Genomic DNA, 21,687 nt, shown 5'->3' with positions numbered 1-21,687 from the left:
CCAGAAATCACAAATAATACCATCATTCAACCGGTTTCTTCATGGTAAGCACGGATCCAACAATGAATCAACCAAAAACAACACATATCACTCAAATCGAAGAAATCAAAATTGAACACTCAAACTTCAATCATGCATAACTTCCATAATACAGCACCAATTCACTCAAAATTTGCATCAGAATCATCACCAATCCATGATCTACATGAATATCCTAATAATTTGCAAAATAATCAAACTCGAAAACTGACCTTCTTGATGAACAGAACTTGGAATCACGTGATGTAAGGCTTGTAATGGCTCAATTCTTCTCCACAATGCTTAATGAGGTAGTTGATGATGAATTTGAAGCTCAATTGCACACGAATCCAGCTTAATTTGCAAATGCCATGGATGCTTCAAGCTTTGAATCTAGCTCAATATGCCACGATTTGCCTTGATTCCACGTCCAAATTTGCTCAGAAATGCTTCAGGAGGATGAATCAATCAATAGAAAGTGTTCATGTGTGAAGAAATTGAAAAAAAGTTTGAGAGAAAAATTTTGTGAATCTTGGAATTCAGATCTGAAATGTGTCTTAATGGCCAAGGCAGTTAAGATTAACCTTATATACTCCATGCTAATGATGTTTAAATCAAGTTTAAGCCTAATGCAAATGTGATTAGCCACTTTGAAGGTGTAAGTGCAAAATGAGTTCTTCACCCTCCATGCATGGGAAGCACGTGAACAGTACCAATTTCTGGCCCAAATCCATTTAAAATAAGTCCATGCAAGCTTTAGGATTGGTTTTGTATGCCCATGGTCATTCAATATGATGTTATGCAATTTTCTTCCCAAAAACTTCATGAATAAGTGTCGCAACCTGAAAAATACAGTGTGCGAAAAAACAACCGGCGAAAGAAAATGACAGAAGAGTCGCCACCGTGCGTTATTCATCCCAAAGGAGGGAAAGGAAACGCTCGAAGTAAACCTGAAAAAGGAAAGGACAAGACGGGGTCTTGCAACCAAATCTTGGGTTCGGGAGTCGGTTATGCGAAGGGAAGGTATTAGCACCCCTACGCATCCGTAGTACTCTACGGGATCCACTTTTGTAGTTCTTGTCTAAAGGGTGTGAGTTTATCTTGTGTTGTTTACCAAAAAAAGAAAAAAAAGGGTTAAATGAAAATGACTCGCGCGGATGTCGCATCCACTGCATACGTATCTCATCTGAATATGAGAATCAGAGTCTTCGTAGCTCGGCTGCCTATGGGTTAGGGGGGAGTGTGCTTGCTAAGACATCGCGTCTTATGCCTACGTATCTCATCTGGAATGAGAATCAGAGCAAGCCGTAGTTCGGCTAACTACGGGGTTATGGATTGGGTTTTGGACGAACGACGTCACTACGCAATCTACCGGATGCTCGATCTTTGGAGACTTACTCGCCTGTAGTAGAAGGAGTTAACGTGTTGCTTTGGGTTTTAGGGCTTGGGATGCTCAAGGGCAAAAAGGCAGTCCTTGACGAAGGAACCGCGCTACCTGCAGGGATACGAACACATATAAAACAAACATGTATAAAGTAAATGTGTCAATCAAGGGGCTCAGAAGTAAATAAACAAAAGAAAACAAATGCCTCCTATCGAGGTCTTCCAGCTAAGAAAGCGATAAAATGCGGAAAAGAGGTAAAAGTACCACACGGATAAAGATCCGAAGTAACAGCAATTAAAGGAGTAAGAAACTCAGGGATCTCCCAAGCTAATGCCATCAAAGAAAGGTGAGTCAGTACAGGTAATCGGAATGAACCTCCAGGGGGTATCCCACAAATAAAGTGGGAAAACCACGCAAACCATATCTGCAAGAGTCTGTGAGCCCTCACAAAAACTCAACAAAAGGGTTAGTGAAACACGATAAGCATTTTTTTCATGGATAACAGTATGGTTTCAGAAACCTCAAACCCTGTGGCATACATTTCAGAAATCATGTGATTAAACATTCAAGGCATAGGTTTCACCCATTCATGCATAATTAAACCCGTGGGTAAAAACATAATGAAATTCATCCATCATACCTCATACATTCAGATGATCCAAATTAAGAGCATAAAATCATGGGAATGAGGCAAACCTGATGGGAGAGACCGGTTGAAATCAAATGGCATGGCTGGGTTTGCAAGGCAATGTTAGGGTTTGCGTGAGATGAAAGTGTGTGAGTCAGATTGAATTTTTCAGAGCTGCCTGGGGGTTGCTCTGAGTTCTCTGTCAGGTTTCTCTCCAGGTTTTGTTTCAAGGAAACCTCAGAGTATTTTGCTTCTCTTCCTTTTTTCTGTCTGATCTCCCTCTTTTATAACATGATTTTCATGGCTTTGTGGGCTCAAATGAGAGAGGTCCAAGTCCAAGTTTTTCTATTATATTTTATTTATTTTTTTATTATTATTTTAATTTATTTATTTATTTTATTTTTGTAAAAAATTATTTATTTATTTATTTTTCGTTTTTTTTCGTTTTTTTTTTTCGTTTTTTTTTTTTTTTTAAGTTTCTTGGATCTAATTCTGATTGAAATGCAATATGAAATGCTAAATGAATGCATGAATGAGGAGGGCAAATTTTGGGGTGTTACAGCTGCCCCTATTCAATCATCAGCTAACCCGAGTAGGATGAAAGCGAACAGCTTATCAGACAAACGGGGTGAGCTGTGATTGAATACCAAAGACAGACCGAAAATTTGCGCTCCGAGAACACCACAAAAACGCGAAAATACACCGCGCTGTTTATTTTTCTTCCGATCCTCTGGCTTAAACTGGAGTTTCGATCCTCTGGCTGAACCTATACTCAATTTAGTCCTTTGGTTGGATATTAATTTTGATCCTCGGGCTGGATACGATTTTGATCTTCTGGCTAGATCTTCTTCGATCTTCTGGCTAGATCTCCTTCGTTTCAATTCTCTGGCTGAATCTATTTCCTTTGATTCTCTGGCTGAATCTACTTCGATCTTCTGGCTAGATCTGACTTGTTTCGATTTTCGATCTTCTGGCTAGATCTTCTTTGCTTCGATTCTCTGGCTGAATCTACTTCGATCTTCTGGCTAGATCTGGATTGTTTTGATGATAAATTCCCATCATTAGGATCCCGCATCTGAGGCATGTGCTGGTTGACCCTCTTTTGAAATCTACACCCAACCTTCATATTAGATATGCAGCTTCGAGAATATTCCACTTTTGGGCTTCGTACATATTCTTCGGGCTAGAACATGTTGTAACGACTCCTCAATTAGACTTGGGCTTGCTGGGGAAATAAAGCTTGTAGGAGACTTCACTGGGGAATCTTCAAATTGAGCCTTAGGCTAGCTTACTGGAACACGATTCTCAGGCTGAATCTTCGAAATGACCCTCAGGCTGGAACACTGGAACACGATTCTCAGGCTGAATCTTCGAAATGACCCTCAGGCTGGATCACTGGAACATGATTCTCAGGCTGAATCTTCGAAATGACCCTCAGGCTGGATCACTAGAAAACGATTCTCAGGCTGAATCTTCGAAATGACCCTCAGGCTGGATCACTGGAAAACGATTCTCAGGCTGAATCTTCAAAATGACCCTCAGGCTGGATCACTGGAAAATGATTCTCAGGCTGAATCTTCAAAACGACCCTCAGGCTGGATCACTGGAAAACGATTCTCAGGCTGAATCTTCAAAACGACCCTCAGGCTGGATCACTCACGTTTGATCCTCTGGCTGGATCTCATGACCTTGGCTGTAAATTAATTCTTCAATCTGCTTGGAAGAATCTGTTTATCAGCTTATGTGTATGCTTGATATGATATGCGCGCAAATGCGAATGTTATGCATGGTGTAAAAAGAAATCTGCTTGGGGAAGCAAACTCCGGTAGGGAACAGATCGCTGTATCAATCCTTGAATGCTCTGTGGGGAATGATCCGTCTGCCGGGACCAATGAGCCACCAAAAATAAATTGGCTGCTTGAAAAGTTGACCTTGTGGGGGGAGTATCAACTATGGAAACTTTGTTCGGCGAGGCTCTGTGAGGAGAGTCTGTGGGGAAAACACTTCCTGGGGAAATGTCGTAGGAAACGACCTTTGCTGGGGATATGAACTTGTTAATCGCCCTCAAGCTGGGGATTAACAAATCTGTTAAAAATAATCTGCTGGGGAATGAGATGAACACTGGGAACACCACCCTCTCCTCTGTTGGGTATGCAACCACTTCGCTGTTGCCGGGAAGATACAGTCTGGCACTGTCAACTCCGATGGGGATATATAATCTGGATACTGTCAACTCTACTGGGGATAGACAGTCTGGATACTGTCAACTCTGTTGGGGAACATGCTCTGCTGAGGAACATGCTCTGCTGAGGAGAGACTTTGTCAACCGCTTAGGGATGAGGATTCATGACTTGGCATCCGGTTCCTGTGACCTGCAACCAAAAATACACGTATGCCTCGGGGGAATTACTCGGTTTGAATTCAACGTCCGGGATTAAGCACATTCAAAGCAATTTTAAATGTTTTCCTGTGCAAATCATCTGCAAAATCCACCATTATGTTCATATGCAATATGTTTTATCAAAAATTCGGACATTTTTGCAAACAAACTGATAAATGAAAAATAAAGAGGCTCTTTAATTGAATTATTCGACTCTTACTGGGAAGAAAATTTGTGCCAGGAATAGGCGGAGGTATCAGGAAGCTGATCCCTGAAAAGAGGTGATCGCTATAAAAAGAGAACTATCCTAATGGCAATGGGGATACGGGGTCCCACCGAGTTTCGACTCTGCTATGGCTCGTATGTCCTCAAGACGCTCTGCTCATCTTGCTTTCTGAAGTGGATGATTAGTCGATCTTTAACCTTCGAAGATTGCCGGATTGAATGAAACGGTGATATAACACTGATGAACTCAGATCACAGTCATTCGCTTATTCCCTAACTTTTGTCTGGATCGCCCCCTTTTCGGGTTTTCAATCCACCGGGATACCCATTTTTGCCTGAGCCGCCCTTTTGGGTTTTCGACTCACCGGGTGTACTCTTTTTTTATATCCCTAATTTTTGCCCGAACCTCTTTATTCTTTTTTTTTTGGTTCGTCGGGATGCCCTTTTTTTGCCTGGACTATTCTTTTTATCGTCCAGCGGGTCTATTTTATGCGAAGTATTTTTTTTTAACTGCGTCTGAGTTAATAGGGGACGGGAATCCTTCGCCATCCATGGTTGTTAGCATCAAAGCTCCGCCATAGAAAATCCTTTTAACCACGTACGGACCCTCATAGTTCGGTGTCCAGTGATCTGTGTTGGGAGGAAGAAATCTTTTGAGTACCAATTCACCGACTTGATACCCCCGAGGGCGCACTTTCTGACCAAATGCTTTCTTCATTCGTCTCTGACCGAGATACGTCAATTTTGGGTACGTAGTTCCAGCATAGCACCTTAATCATCGAAGACAAGGTAAACAAAGCATCAGCAAATTGGTTTTCTTCAAAAGAAAGTCAACAATCTTCTCGTGTAGTCTCTGTAAGGAGCCAGATGAGGCTGAGGTGTATACCATTTCCCGTTGGTTTGATTGATGACCAAAGTTGAATCCCCGTATACATCCAGGGTTTTAATCTGTATATTGACGGCTTCCTCAAGTCTTAGGATACAAGCTTCGTATTCGGCTTCATTGTTGGTGCAGGGAAAAGTTATTCTGGCACCAAATGGAATATGAACCCCCTTCCGGTGTGATCAACACTACACCAACTCCGCGACCATTGACGTGGACCGCCCCATCAAACATCATAACCCATTTGGATTCAGGGTCAGGCCCCTCCTCCGGGAGTGGTTCCTCTCAATCTTTCGATTTGAGAAACATGATGTCCTCATCAGGAAAGTCAAACCTCATAGGTTGGTAATCATCAATCGGTTGCTCTGCAAGATAGTCTGACAAGACACTTCCCTTGATGGCTTTTTGTGAAGTGTATTGGATGTCATACTCTGTCAGTATCATTTGTCACCTAGTAACCTTTCCGGTAAGTGCTGGCTTTTCAAAAATATACTTGACTGGATCCATTTTTGATATCAATAGAGTCGTGTGAGTCAACATATACTGTCTTAGTCGGCGAGCAGCCCATGCCAAAGCGCGGCAAGTTTTCTCGAGCAATGACTATCTTTGTTCACAGTCGGTAAACTTTTGCTAAGGTAGTATATTGCATGCTCTTTTCAACCTAACTCGTCATGATGACCGAGCACACAACCCATTGACCTTTCTAACACAGTAAAGTACATGATCAACGGTCTTTCCTCTCGGCCTGTAGACTTGCCCCGATCTTGATCTCTTTCTTGTCGTCTGCGGTACCGATGTTGACGGTCTCAATCACCTCCTGATAAGGTGTAATAGCTCGGTCCTCCTGTTTCAACAATCTGGCTAACCCTTCAGGCAATTCACAATCTTCCTCAACCTCTTCTTCGACTTAATAGATAGGATTGTCGAAGTCATACTTGGCCATAGCAGTGTCGTTAATAGTGAGATCCGGGTGGTCAGCTCTGCATGATGGAGGATCATGCTTTACCTTAGAATGAGAGATTTTTTTTTTGGAAAGAAAGAAAAAACGAAAAAAGAAACATTGCCATTTTTTTTTGTAAAAGTAAAAAAAACTAAAAGAAAGAGAACACAAAATTGTTTGCAAAAGCCGTCCTTTATTGATGATAAAAATAATTGCGAAATGTAACTAAATGGATGGTGTCATACCCCAAAATTTGCCCGTTAATCTTGCAAGACATTTTTCAAGGCACTCCAAGACATTTTTCAAGACATTGATCTTAAAGGAACAAAGACCCAACACACAGGTGGCCAAATCCAGAAAATGACTTAAACTGGCTTGCTCGCTAGGCGAGCAAAGTCCTTCGCCTAGCGAACCCTTCGCTACACCACTCGCCTAGCGAAGCTTGCGAATACCCGAAATTTTGGGCTTCATTCTGGCCCATTAGGTCACAAAAACTATTATAAATACCAAGACCTCATTCAGAAAAAAGGAGATAGACGAGGACGGAGAAAGAAAAAGGGAGAAACACAAACCCACGCAGACCGCAAACCCTGGAGGCTAATCAAGAGAATTCAGAGCAACCCTAAAGGAAACCCCGAAGGAAACTCATCTGCACAAAGGTTACCTCCGCCCAACTCAATCCGGCACCAACCCTAAGAGTGATCTGCCAATTCAACGTTGCAATTCAATTGCAAACAGGTTTGCCTTACCACTACCGCTTTATGTTCCCAATTTACATGTGATATAATGTTTGAATTTATAAATATATCTTAGTTTTTGCATGTGGATCTAAATATGCATGGATGTCTTGAATGTTTAACCATGTAATTTCTGTAATGGATGCCATAGGGTTTGGAGCTTGCTGAAATCGTACTATTATTAAAATCAAAACCCGCAGTCGTTCGCTAGCACATCGCTAAGCGAACATGTAGCGAGTGCTCGCCAAGCCTTCGCTAGGCGAGGCAGTAGCGAACATGACAGTCGCTGATTTTTTTCTGTTTTGTTCTGTGTTTATCTGACATGTCCTATCATAGTTGTGTATTATTTGCCTGACATTATTACTGATGTGATTCCTTTGTTCGGTGCAACTATTGATTGCATCCCATTTGGTATTCTGACCTGTTTGCTGAATTTTGTGAGGGCTCACATATTCCCGAAGAAGGTAGCTTGCTAGGTATTCCACTTTATTTGTGGGATACCCTTGTGGAGATTCATCCTAATTACCTAACTGCTTACAATTGTTGCCTTTAAATATATGATCTTGGCCCTCTCTTTTTGTTGCCTTACGGTATTACGGTCATGTCCCGCGAATGTAAGGATACCCTTAGCAAAGACCCTTCGGTTAAATCATCATAGTCCCTCGAACGTTGCCTTCGAATACATGGCTTTGTCCCTCGATGACCCTTCGTGGTAGCCTACGATTAAATGATGATCGTCCCTTCGAATGCTAAGGTATCCTTACAAATGTTGCCTTCAATGACCAATCGATGACCCTACGATGTCCCTTTACATCCAAAGGATAAGACTACTTACTTCTCAATAGTAAGGACAATTTTACCCTCCTAAGGATAGGAAATACCCACAAAGACCTTGGGGTAGGTATAACTCTTAAATGCTGACTCACAACTTAAAACACTTTTCACACCTCACACTTTGCAAAACATCTATTAGAAAATCACCACTTGGTATACATTCGTACTAGAATCATTGCCAAGTTATATTTTTCTAAAATAGCTTTCAAAATTAAACGAGATAAATACTTTGTATACATTCGCACAAGAATCATTACAAAGTTAAACTCTCTTTTCAAAACATTTTCTAAACAGTTCTCAAACACTTTTTCAGACAAGAAAAACATGAGTGATTAAGCAATTAAGAGCCCATGGATAACCATGGATACAAAGGGTGCTAACACCTTCCCTTTGTATAATGTACCTCCCGAACCCAAAATCTAATCAAGGTCTTTCCTGTTCTTTTCCGCCTTTCCTTATTGGATAAAAGAAAAGTCGGTGGCGACTCTTGCTATCCGCGACATTTGCTTTCCAAAGCAAAAACACACAAAGTCAGTTCACCGTATGACAGATGGCCCTACAAATGAGCCGTTACACCTTGGGCAAAGTGTAAGACTTTATTATGCATGTAATAAAGGAAAACAATAAAAATCACTCTTTCAGTAGAGTAACCCGGACGGTTTTTTCAGACGACCAATTGTCGAGCTTTTCTCCCGGGACACACGGGCGAATCCAGCTATCTAAGTCACAGTCGCTGTCAGCCTTGTCTTCATCTGCAGCATTGACGATGTGGGGAGAAACCAAACCCCCGCTGGAGAGAGTACCGGTTTCATTCTTCTGAGATCCCGGAGCATACCCCAATCCAAACTTGTCTTCTTTGATGACTGGCTCCATAAATTTTCCCCAGCCTTGGGCATTACCAGCTTTAAGCACTTCGATAGCTTGCTTGTATGAAGAGATAGAAGTCCCGACCTTCTCAAACTCAGGTGAAAAGACAGCTTCGGGCGCGACCTCATTGATGTTTATGGCTTCGAAGCCCTGACACAGCATCTCGTGCATCTCGCCGTCCATCTCTACATACTTAAATGTAGACAGGTGGCTAACAAAAATATCCTCTTCACCACAGACAGTGACAACCTGACCTTCTAGTTCATATTTGAGCTTCTGGTGGAGAGTAGAAGTAACAGCACCGGCAGCGTGAATCCAAGGCCGACCTAGCAGACAGCTGTAGGCAGGCTGGATATCCATCACATAAAAGGTGCTCTTGAACACCTGCGGTCCAATCTTAACTAGCAACTCAACTTCGCCAAAGACAGCTCTCTTAGAGCCATCAAAATCCCTCACAACTAAGTTACTTGGCCTCAGGATGGTGTCATCGCAATCCAACTTCATTAAGGCTTTCTTTGGAAGAACATTCAGAGAAGAGCCTGTATCAACCAAAACATGGGAAAGCATCACCCCTTTGCACTCCATTGTGATATGCAAGGCTTTGTTGTGATTCCTGCCCTCAGATGTCAGGTCATTATCGGTGAAACCTAGCCCCCGGCTAGCGTTTACATTGGAAACTACCGACTCCAGCTGGTTAACAGTTATCTCCGGTGGAACATAGGCCATATTCAGTACTTTCAACAAGGCTTCTCTGTGCGCCTCAGAGCACAGCAATAGTGAGAGAATGGAGATCTTTGAGGGTGTCTGATTTAGCTGGTCGACTACCTTGTAGTCACTTTTCTTGATAATCCTCATAAACTCATCCACTTCCTTCTCGAATGCGGTCTTAGGAGGATCTTCCTCAGTAGTAACCTCTTCGGCGGCCATCTGTTTCCCTTTAGCCTTGGCAGCTGCCTCGGCTTCAGTATTCGCGCGTAATGTTGATGGTGCAAATAGGCGTCCACTGCGAGTGAAGCCACCAACACCTCTAACATTGTCTACAGCGGAACTACCAATGTCAATGTCTTCTTCGTTAACTTTCTGCCTCTGGCAGTAGATATCAACCCCATAGTGCCACGGGATAGCACTGTCTTTCTCATACGGAACGGTTCCTGGTATTGTGATGGTGATCGGACCAACCAAAGTCGGTTGAGGGCTGTCAGAGTAAATTGCAACTGGTGCTGAACTTTCGATGTTCACCGCTGCTGGTTCTGTACTTTCTGGGAAATATATTGTTGTCGGAGCGGGTCTCTCGGGAGCATATATTTCTTCAGGAGTGAAATAAAACGTCACCGTCGATACATCATTCTTCACTGAACGGGCCTGATCGAACTGAAGACAACCTTCATCTATCAGTTGCTGAATACCCCTTCTCAAACTGTCACATCCGTTTTCGGCAGCTTGACAATTTCTGCATTCTTCCCCACAGCCCGGGAAAATCTGTCCTTTCAGAAGTCGGTCTTTAACCACCGATAGCGAAGTCTTCACCTTAGTCACATCAGAAACCAAATTCAAAGTTTCCCCACTATCAACAGCATTAATCCTCTGCCCGCCGTGAGTCGGCATCGGGTTCTGGATAACATTAGGCACCAGAGCAAAATTGATAGCCTGTGCATCTCTCAAATCTTGTACCTTTAACTGGAGAGCCTTGGAATTATCTGTAGTATGGCCAGGTGCGTTGGAGTGAAAAGCACATCTGGCGTTGACATCATAACCTCTAGGAAAATTATTGGGATCGATTGGTGGGGCCAGAGTTCTCAACGTAACCAGATTCATGTCAATCAGCTTGGGAAGTAATACTGAATAAGGCATTGGGATTGGCTCGATGACCCGGTCCGTCTGCCTTGGACGTTGTTGATAGTGTCTCTGCTGACCCGGATTACCTCCTTGTTGTTGATTGTTGTACCTGGGTTGTTGTTGCGGATGATATTGCGGTTGAGGAACAGGTGTTGGAATAGTGACTGCGGCCACTTGATCTTGATAATAATTAGGGCGTCCTGTACCCCTGCCTCTGCCGGCATACACAACGCTTGCCTCGCCTTATTTTCTTCGCTGACCGTTACCAGCAAACGGTCTCTTGGGACCTGATGAGTTGGAAGCACTATTGTCTTGAATTCGACCCATCTTCAACAGACTCTCGATTCTTTCTCCAGCAATTACTATCTCTGCAAAGCTGATTGACGGGCAAGCAGCCAATCTCTCAATATAATTGCCTTGAAGAGTGTTCATGAACATGTCCGCCATCTCCCTTTCAGACATAGGGGGTTGGACGAACGCAACAATCTGTCTCCAACGCTGAGCATACTCTCTAAAGGTTTCCTTGGCAGTCTGAGACATACCTTGCAACAAGGTCCGATTTGGAGCCATGTCCAAGTTGTATTGATATTGCTTGACAAAAGCCTCTGCCAAGTCTTTCCAGCTCTTGATGGTAGTACGAGACAAATGAGAATACCATTCACGAGAAGCTCCAGTTAGACTGTCTTCAAAATAGTACATCCACGGCTTTTCATCTTCCGTGTGAGCTCCCAACCTTCCCAGATAAGATTGGAGATGAGTGCGTGGGCAAGAAGCCCCATTGTATTTCTCAAAAGTAGGGGGTTTGAACTTGTGAGGAATCCTTACTCCCTGAACCAGACCAAGATTTGTGACATCAAAGCCTAAGGAATTTTGAGACTCCAAAGATTTGAGCTTCTCAGCAAGCTCATCCATACGGCGAGTGGTCTCGAGGGCCTCGTCGTGCAAAGAAAATTGATCATACTGATAATCTTCAGTAATGGGGCGCCCGTTAATCCGAATTCCTTGATTCACATTGTACCTTCCGCCAATACCATTTCCAACATTCCCTGTGTTGCCAACATTACCCGGGTTTCCATCAACATTTGCGTTACCCGCGTTACCAATGTTCACAGGGTTATCAGCGTTCCCAGGGTTTCCCTTAGCATTTGGTATCTCCACCTCCGGATCGAGTCTCGGTTGCTCAACCAATTCCCTCAGCTTTTCCTGGCCTTCTGCCATACCAGTCATCAATGTCATGAACTGATCCATCCTTTCACGCATATCAGCCAGCTCTTTCTGTACTTGGTCCATCGTTAGCTGTGGACGATATTCCTTTGTCGGGTACCTGTGGACTCGCTTGGGACCAATAACTGCCTGATACAGGGAACAAACATTAGACACTGCGGTGACACCTGCAAAACAAACAAGGGTTAATATGCATGGTATGCGATGCACTGCTTGTTCAGTTTTAAGGCACCCCCTGTCATACGGTGAACTGACTTTAATGTGTTTTTTAATCGCAATGTCGCGGTTAGCAAGAGTCGCCACCGACTTTTCTTTTATCCAATAAGGAAAGATGAAAAAGAACAGGAAAGACCTTAATTTAGATTCTTAGGTTCGGGAGGTACATTATACAAAGGGAAGGTGTTAGCACCCTTTGTATCCATGGTTATCCATGGGCTCTTAATTGCTCAATCATTTATGTTTTTCTAGTTTGAAAAAGTGGTTGGGAAATGTGTAGGAAATGTTTTGAAAAGGAGAATTTAACTTTGTAATGATTCTTGAATGAATGTATACAAAGTGGTTATCTCGTTTAGTTTTGAAAATAGTTTAGAAAAATATAACTCGGCAATGATTCTAGTGCGAATGTATGCCAAGTGGTGATTTTCTAATGGAGGTTTTGAAAGGTGTAAGGTGTGAAAAGTAGTTTTAAATTGTGAATAAGCAATTAAGAGTTATACCTATCCGAGGTCTTTCCGGGCATTTCCTATCCTTATGAGGGTAAAACTGTCCTTACTATTGAGAAGTAAGCAGTTTTATCCTTTGGATGTAGAAGGGTCATCGAAGGGTCATCGATTGGTCATCGGTTGGTCATTGAAGGCAACATTGTGAGGATACCTTAGCATTCGAAGGGACTATCATCATTTAACCGTAGGCTACACCGAAGGGTCATCGAGGGACAAAGGCAACATTCGAGGGACTATGATGATTTAACCGAAGAGTCTTTGCTAAGTGTATCCCCGTATTCGCGGGACATGACCATTATACCGTAATACCGTAGGGTAACAAAGAGAGGTTCAAGATCGCATATTAAAAGGCAAAGTTTTACAATTAATTAGATAGCCGTAGTCGATTAAGTAATTAGGTCCATATTAAAATCAATACATTAAGATCAATTAAGCCATTAGGGTGGATCTTCACCATGAAATTAATACATTAAAATCAATTGAGTAATTCAGGGTGAATCTCCATAAGGGTATCCCACACATAAAGTGGAATACCTAGCCGGCCATTTCCTCGGGAATATGTAAACCTTTACACAATTCAGCACACGGGTTAGAGCATCAAAGTAAAGTATAATTGAAAATTGCACTACAACACAACAGTCATAATCTCAGGCCAAATGATGCAGAATTATAATAAGTCTTGGTTAGATAGACATAAGGCAGAATAGAAAAGAAACAAAGCAGCCACTGTCCCGTTCGCCTCTGCTTCGCCTAGCGAAGGCTCAGCGAATGCTCGCTACAGGCTCGCTTAGCGATGTGCTAGCGAGCGGCCACGGGTTTGGAGTTTGACAGCAGCATGACCTCCGAAAACCTGAACTTGTATGGCACTTGATTACAGGAATAGCATGGACAAACATTCATGATATTCAAGCATATTTAAATTCGCATGTGAAATCAAATTACGTATTCGAAACTTCAATCATGATGCTTTATGTATATAGAGATTACCGATTAAAAGCATAAAACAATAGTGATGCGCAAACCTGCTTGCAACTAAGCTGCTATGTTGAAGAGACTGATCGCTTTTGGTATCGGATGGAGTTGGGCGGCGGTAGCTTCGGAGCGGAGGATCGGCCTTCAGGGTTTCTTCACTCGGAACTCTCTAAAGTAGCCTCCAGGGTTTCTGTGCCAGGGTTTCCGTCCGTCTTCCTCTGTTTTCCTCCCCCCTTTTTGACTGAAGCTTGGATATTTATAATGCTCTTGTTGTGACCTAATGGGCTCAGAATGAAGCCCAGAAATTCTGATATTCGCAAGCTTCGCTAGGCGAAGGAGTTGCTCGCCTAGCGAGCAAGCTAGTTTGGGCTTTTATTGGATCTGGTGCTTCGCTGAGCGAGTTGCATAACGAAGGGTTCGCTAGGCGAAGGAATTGCTCGCCTAGCGAGCAAGCTAGTTTGGGCCATTTTCTGTATTGGGCCTGTTGTGAGCTGGGCTTTTGTTCCTTTAATTCCAGTGCCTTGCAGAATAAGTCGGAGTGCTTCGAGAAATGTTTTATAAGATTAGTGGGCAAATTTTGGGGTATGACACCCCCGTTTTGAAAGGGAATACCCTGCAAATGAATAAGCATGAGATGTTGGATGCAAATATGCAGATGATGTTATGCAATGCAAAGGCATGTCAATCAGAATTGATGGATCCGCTTGAACATCTGTCAGGTTGCACTGCCTGGAGAGAAATTCACTGAGGAATATAATACAAGACCAAAACTCTGCTCCAGAAAACCGGGTTGGTTGGAGGTTAAGGTTTCCTGAATTTAGCCCGCCCCTCACTGGTAGGTTCTAAGAACAGAAGTTCGTCAGCTTCAGCCCTTCAGTCGCGAATAATACGTTTACCACTTAAGGTTTGGCATTATTACGGGACAAAAGACCTCCATTGACTCCCCTCAACAGGACATCCTAATAGCAAGTTCCCAGTCTCAGGATCCTCGGATTGAGCAGCGAGAATGCGCCCACCAGAGCTAACATAATCACGTCTCGGAGGAGAGGCCTCGACTGAGTTCTCGGGAAATGGTCACCAGAGTCGACGATTTCTAGAGGAACATCCCGCCGTTACGGAACACCCGTAAGACATAATATATCCAAAAGAAACCTCGTCTGGGTGTGGTTCTTCACGAACGACTTAACATAGCAACACGCCACGCAAGCCTCATGATTATCCACTCTAAAACCTGTGTGTACACTCAAGCCTGGGTAATGGGCTTATCTCTCATAGAACACCTCATCCCAAAGGAGGGAAAGGAAACGCTCGAAGTAAACCTGAAAAAGGAAAGGACAAGACGGGGTCTTGCAACCAAATCTTGGGTTCGGGACTCGGTTATGCGAAGGGAAGGTATTAGCACCCCTACGCATCCGTAGTACTCTACGGGATCCACTTTTGTAGTTCTTGTCTAAAGGGTGTGAGTTTATCTTGTTCTGTTTACCAAAAAAAGAAAAAAAAGGGTTAAATGAAAATGACTCGCGCGGATGTCGCATCCACTGCATACGTATCTCATCTGAATATGAGAACCAGAGTCTTCGTAGCTCGGCTGCCTATGGGTTAGGGGGGAGTGTGCTCGCTAAGACATCGCGTCTTATGCCTACGTATCTCATCTGGAATGAGAATCAGAGCAAGCCGTAGTTCGGCTAACTACGGGGTTATGGATTGGGTTTTGGACGAACGACGTCACTACGCAATCTACCGGATGCTCGACCTTTAGAGACTTACTCGCCTGTAGTAGAAGGAGTTAACGTGTTGCTTTGGGTTTTAGGGTTTGGGATGCTCAAGGGCAAAAAGGCAGTCCTTGACGAAGGAACCGCGCTACCTGCAGGGATACGAACATATACAAAACAAACATGTATAAAGTAAATGTGCCAATCAAGAGGCTCAGAAGTAAATAAACAAAAGAAAACAAATGCCTCCTATCGAGGTCTTCCAGCTAAGAAAGCGATAAAATGCGGAAAAGAGGTAAAAGTACCACACGGATAAAGATCCGAAGTAACAGCAATTAAAGGAGTAAGAAACCCAGGGATCTCCCAAGCTAATGCCATCAAAGAAAGGTGAGTCAGTAGAGGTAATCGGAATGAACCTCCAGGGGGTATCCCACAAATAAAGTGGGAAAACCACGCAAACCATCTCTGCAAGAGTCTGTGAGCCCTCACAAAAACTCAACAAAAGGGTTAGTGAAACACGATAAGCATTTTTTTCATGGATAACAGTATGGTTTCAGAAACCTCAAACCCTGTGGCATACATTTCAGAAATCATGTGATTAAACATTCAAGGCATAGGTTTCACCCATTCATGCATAATTAAACCCGTGGGCAAAAACATAATGAAATTCATCCATTATACCTCATACATTCAGATGATCCAAATTAAGAGCATAAAATCATGGGAATGAGGCAAACCTGATGGGAGAGACTGGTTGAAATCAAATGGCATGGCTGGGTTTGCAAGGCAATGTTAGGGTTTGCGTGAGATGAAAGTGTGTGAGTCAGATTGAATTTTTCAGAGCTGCCTGGGGGTTGCTCTGAGTTCTCTGCCAGGTTTCTCTCCAGGTTTTGTCAAGGGTTTTGTTTCAAGGAAACCTCAGAGTATTTTGCTTCTCTTCCTTTTTCTGTCTGATCTCCCTCTTTTATAACCTGATTTTCATGGCTTTGTGGGCTCAAATGAGAGAGGTCCAAGTCCAAGTTTTTCTATTATATATTTTTTTTTTTTTTTTTTTTGTAAAAAATTATTTATTTATTTTTTTTTCGTTTTTTTTTAAGTTTCTTGGATCTAATTCTGATTGAAATGCAATATGAAATGCTAAATGAATGCATGAATGAGGAGGGCAAATTTTGGGGTGTTACAATAAGCACATGCCCATGCAAAGGAAATTTAAGTCATGTAATGGCACATTTGAAAACTACAAGTCATAAGGATCAAAATGCAAAAAGAACCACTCATTTTGGAGCTTTGGTTAAAAAGTTATGCCCATTTGAATTTTGAAACACACTTTGCCATGATTGGACCATATCTCCTCAACCACACATGAGAAATCCATGATCTTGGACTTTTTAGAAATGGGAGAGAAAGATCTTCAACTTTCATGTTGGACAAAATTTAATTTGAAGCTTTCTTGATGATGTAATTTTGAGTTGAAGTTAGTCCAAAATATTTCCATTTTTGGAAAGTTCAAATTACAGGTCGCCTGCTATTTTTGGAAAGTCTTGATCTGACTTCAAATTCTTCAATGTTGATGTTTGACATGTCAAATGAGACTTGTTTGAACATGAATGAAGCATCTCTAACCACTTCCCACCTTCAAATCCACAGTTAACTTTGCAGTTGACTTCTGTTGACTTTTGTGGGCCTCAGATGATTTGCACATGCACTGATGAGTTCTGAGCCTTCAACACTTGGCCAAGTTGCTTCCAAATGGTCTTTGGGACATGTAAGCTCAATGGAACCACTCTAGGGCTTTGATCTCATGAGAAATGCTCTTGTTGCCTTGCACAGTTGAATCTCCTGACCAGTCTTGACTGATGACATGTAATGGACTTATGCAATGACAATGCAATGTTAATGACCTAAAAATGAAATGTATATACAAATGGGAGGTGCAAATTTGAGGTGCTACAGCTGCCCCTATTCAATCAACTGGGAACCTGAACGGATGAGAGCAACGGCTGTCAGACCTTCAAGGTAAACAGGGATTGAATACCAAAGAACCGTAGAAATTTGCACTCTATGGGGAATGAACAGGATATTTGCAACAGTAACCAGACAAGACGTTTACCGACGACTCTACTGGGGAGTTTGATTTTTTACCAATGAAAAGATACAGCCAGACGTCAACAGACGACTAGGAAAAACTCGACGTTTATCGACACCAACGGAGAGGTGACCAGACATCAACGGATGAATGGGAAGACTCGACCAGACGTCAATGGACGAATGGGAGAAGCTCGACGTTTATCGATACCAACGGAGAGGTGACCAGACGTCAACGGATGAATGGGGTGAGACTCGATGTTTACCGACATCGAAAGATGATGTTTACCGACATCAACAAAGACGACCAGACATTTACTGATGACTGGGAAAAGATACACAACCAGACGTCAACGGACAACCGGGAAAAACTCAACGTTTATCGACACCAACGGAGAGGTGACCAGACATCAACGGATGACCTGGGGAAAGAGATACAACCATACGTCAACGGACGAATGGGAAAAACTCGACGTTTATCGACACCAACTGAGAGGTGGCCAGACATCAACGGATGAATGGGGAAGGGGATGTTACGCACATCGGAAGATGATGTTTACCGATATCAAAAAGGGACGACCAGACATTTACCGATGACTGGGAACGACTCGATGTTTACAGACACCGAAAAAATGGTGTTTACTGACACCAAAGAAAGAACGACCAGACATTTACTGATGACTGGAGTGAGACTCGATGTTTACCGACACCGAAACAATGGTGTTTACCGACACCAAAGAAAGAACGACCAGACATTTACCGATATCACAAGAATGACATCTTCAATATGTCAGGGCAAGGCTAAACACTAGCTGGGGACCTCACTGGGGAGAATCAAGCTTTCCTTTCACGGACAAGTGAGGAAGTAAACCTCTCTGGGGATTTACCAATCCTGAATGATGTCGGGAGCAACTGTAGCAAATGTGTCGTATAGATGTTGAACAATGATCCGCCTCTGCCGGGGATATGGTCTGATTAGGTTTAACACATGAATGCATATGTTTTAATTTTTCTATGGCGTAATGCTCCATATCGAATGGAAATGCTACACGATTTGAGGATGCAATGATTACAACATGCAAGATGCAAAATGATGAAAAACTCCTACTGGGGAGCCAACGGATTGCTCTGCTGAGCATGCAAACTGAATAGATTCTCCAACTCTGTGAGGAGACTCTGTCTGAGGAATATGACAACTTCTCAAACGTGCCGGGGAATAGTATTGCTGCTGGAGAAAGAATAGATCCCACCGGGGACAACCTTCACTGAATTCGATCCACTTGGGGACTCCGCTAGGGAAACAACCAATGCTCACCTCTGCTGAGGATAACGGCCAACCATGGGTAGGATAAACTCTACTGAGGATAATTTTCACTGAACCGGATCCACTCGGGGAACTCACTGGGGAAAACCACCAACACAATCCCTGCTGGGGATATCTGCTAGGGGAAAACATTCACGACCCTGATGGGGAGAGGCATACTCTGTTGGGGAAATAATAGACCAGACCATGCTGGGGACAGGCATACACAACCCTGACGAGGATTACAGTACTCCAAACCCGACTGCTGGGGAATAAACTACTCCACTGACACCTCCGCTTGGGATACAACATCCTCCCGACTCGGTGGGGATTAACGATCTTCAGACTAGCTGGGGAAAAACTATCCTTTCAGGCCTACTACCCAACTGCTGGGGATGAACAGTTATAATAGCTTTCAGACTTGCTTGGGGGAATAGACACCTCCCAGCCGGCTGGGGAAACATCTTTAATCCTGCTGAGGAATTCCTGATCTCGACTATGCTAGGGAGACAAGTCCTGCACTTGCTTCAACTGCTGGGGAAATCCCCATCCTCTCACACTACCGGACAGCGTTGAAAACATCCCTGAACCAACCTTGGCTCATCTGCTTCATCCAGGAACCAAAGGTGATAACCTGCAACCAACAAGACATACATGCCCCAGGGGATTGCATGGACAAGATACAATCAAGTGTACTCAACATTCAAAATGATTTTCAAATGTTTTATCTTTCTGCACGTTATTGTCTAGCCTTCATGTTTTTATATGCAATGTTTATCAAAAGTTCGGACGTTTTTGCAAACAAAACAGTAAAAATAAAAACAAGAGAGCAATTTATCTGAATAGCAATTTTTATTGATTGAAAATGGGCCTGAAAAGGCGAATACATCGGGAAGCAATTCCTAGGAAGAGGTAATTGCGCACAAAAGGAAAATAAACTATCCTAATGGCAATGTGAACACGGCATCCACTATTTCCCAATTCTGTTATGACTCATAGTTCATCACTTTTCTCCCAGATTCCTTGCTTTCTGAGACGGATGACTGGACCGATCATACCATTCGAGATGGTAGACAATGAAGCGCAATGAAGTACAGATAACTCAGACCGTAGTCTTCGCTTTAATCCCTCTTTTTCCTGGATCGCCCTTTCGGGTTTTCAATCCACCGGGATACCCATTTTTGCCTAAGCCGCCCTTGCGGGTTTTCGACTTACCGGGTGTACAAATGCTTTTCATTTTTTATCCCTAACTTTTGCCCGAACCTTTTCTTCTTTTTTTTTGGTTCGCCGGGATGCCCTTTTTTGCCTTGACTCTTTTATTCTTTTTGTCCAGCGGGTCAATTTATGCGAAGTATTTTTTGACTACATCTGAGTTAACAGGGGACGGAAAATCTTCACCATCCATAGTGGTAAGCATCAAGGCTCCACCAGAGAACACCTTTTTAACAACATATGGACCTTCATAATTAGGAGTCCATTTGCCCCTGTTATCTGTACCAGGAGGAAGGATCCTCTTCAAAACTAGATCACCAGTCTGATAGCTCCGAGGACGCACTTTCTGATCAAAAGCTCTCTTCATCCGTCTCTGATACAACTGCCCATGGCACACAGCTGCTAACCGTCTTTCTTCGATAAGGCTCAACTCATTAAACCTTGTTCGAATCCACTCAGCTTCATCAAGCTTGACATCCAGCAAGACCCTTAGAGAAGGAATCTCCACTTCAACAGGTAGGACAACTTCCATACCATACACAAGGGAGTAAGGGGTTGCCCCGGTCGACGTACGTACTGAGGTACGGTACCCATGCAAAGCGAAAGGCAGCATCTCATGCCAATCCTTGTACGTCACGACCATCTTCTGCACAATCTTCTTGATATTCTTGTTTGCCGCCTCTACAGCACCATTCATCTTTGGTCTATAAGGAGAAGAATTGTGATGTTCAATCTTGAAATCTTTGCAAAGCTCTTTCATCATCTTGTTATTGAGATTCGAACCATTATCGGTGATAATTCTTTCAGGAACTCCATAACGACAGATGATTTCCTTCTTAATGAACCGGGAAACCACTTGTTTGGTAACATTAGCATAGGAAGCTGCTTCCACCCACTTGGTGAAGTAGTCAATCGCAACCAGGGTGAAGCGATGTCCATTGGAAGCAGTGGGCTCAATCTTCCCAATCATATCAATGCCCCACATCGCGAACGGCCAAGGTGAATTCATGACATTCAGAGGGCTTGGTGGTACATGCACCTTATCAGCATAAATCTGGCATTTATGGCACTTCCGAGCGTACTTAAAACAATCAGATTCCATAGTCATCCAGTAATAACCGACTCTCAACAATTTCTTCGACATTGCATGACCACCAGCATGGGTACCAAAAGATCCTTCATGCACTTCTTGCATCAACATGTCTGCTTCGTGTCTATCCACGCATCTGAGCAGAACCATGTCAAAGTTTCTCTTGTACAACACGTCATCCTGATTCAAATAAAAGCTTCCAGCTAGCCTTCTCAGGGTTTTCTTATCATTCTTCGACGCTCCTTCAGGATACTCCTGGCTTTTGAGGAAATTCTTGATGTCATAATACCACGGTTTCTCATCAACAACAAACTCGGCTGCAAACACATACGCAGGCCTCTCGAGTCGATTCACCGCAACATGTGGCACATGATTCCACCAATGGACTTTGATCATGGAAGATAAAGTAGCCAAGGCATCAGCCATCTGATTTTCATCCCGGGGGACATGATACAACTTCACCTTCTTGAAGAACGTCAGGATCCTTCTGGTGTAATCTCTGTAAGGAATCAAATGCGGCTGATTGGTATTCCAATCTCCATTGACCTGGTTAATCACTAGAGTGGAATCTCCATAAATGTCCAGAGTTTTGATCCTCAGATCAATGGCTTCTTTTATCCCCATGATACAAGCTT

This window comes from Lathyrus oleraceus, chromosome 5 (assembly GCF_024323335.1).
Source record: "Lathyrus oleraceus cultivar Zhongwan6 chromosome 5, CAAS_Psat_ZW6_1.0, whole genome shotgun sequence".
NCBI classification, from domain to species: Eukaryota; Viridiplantae; Streptophyta; class Magnoliopsida; order Fabales; family Fabaceae; genus Lathyrus; species Lathyrus oleraceus.
This window is presented reverse-complemented; position numbering follows the sequence as displayed.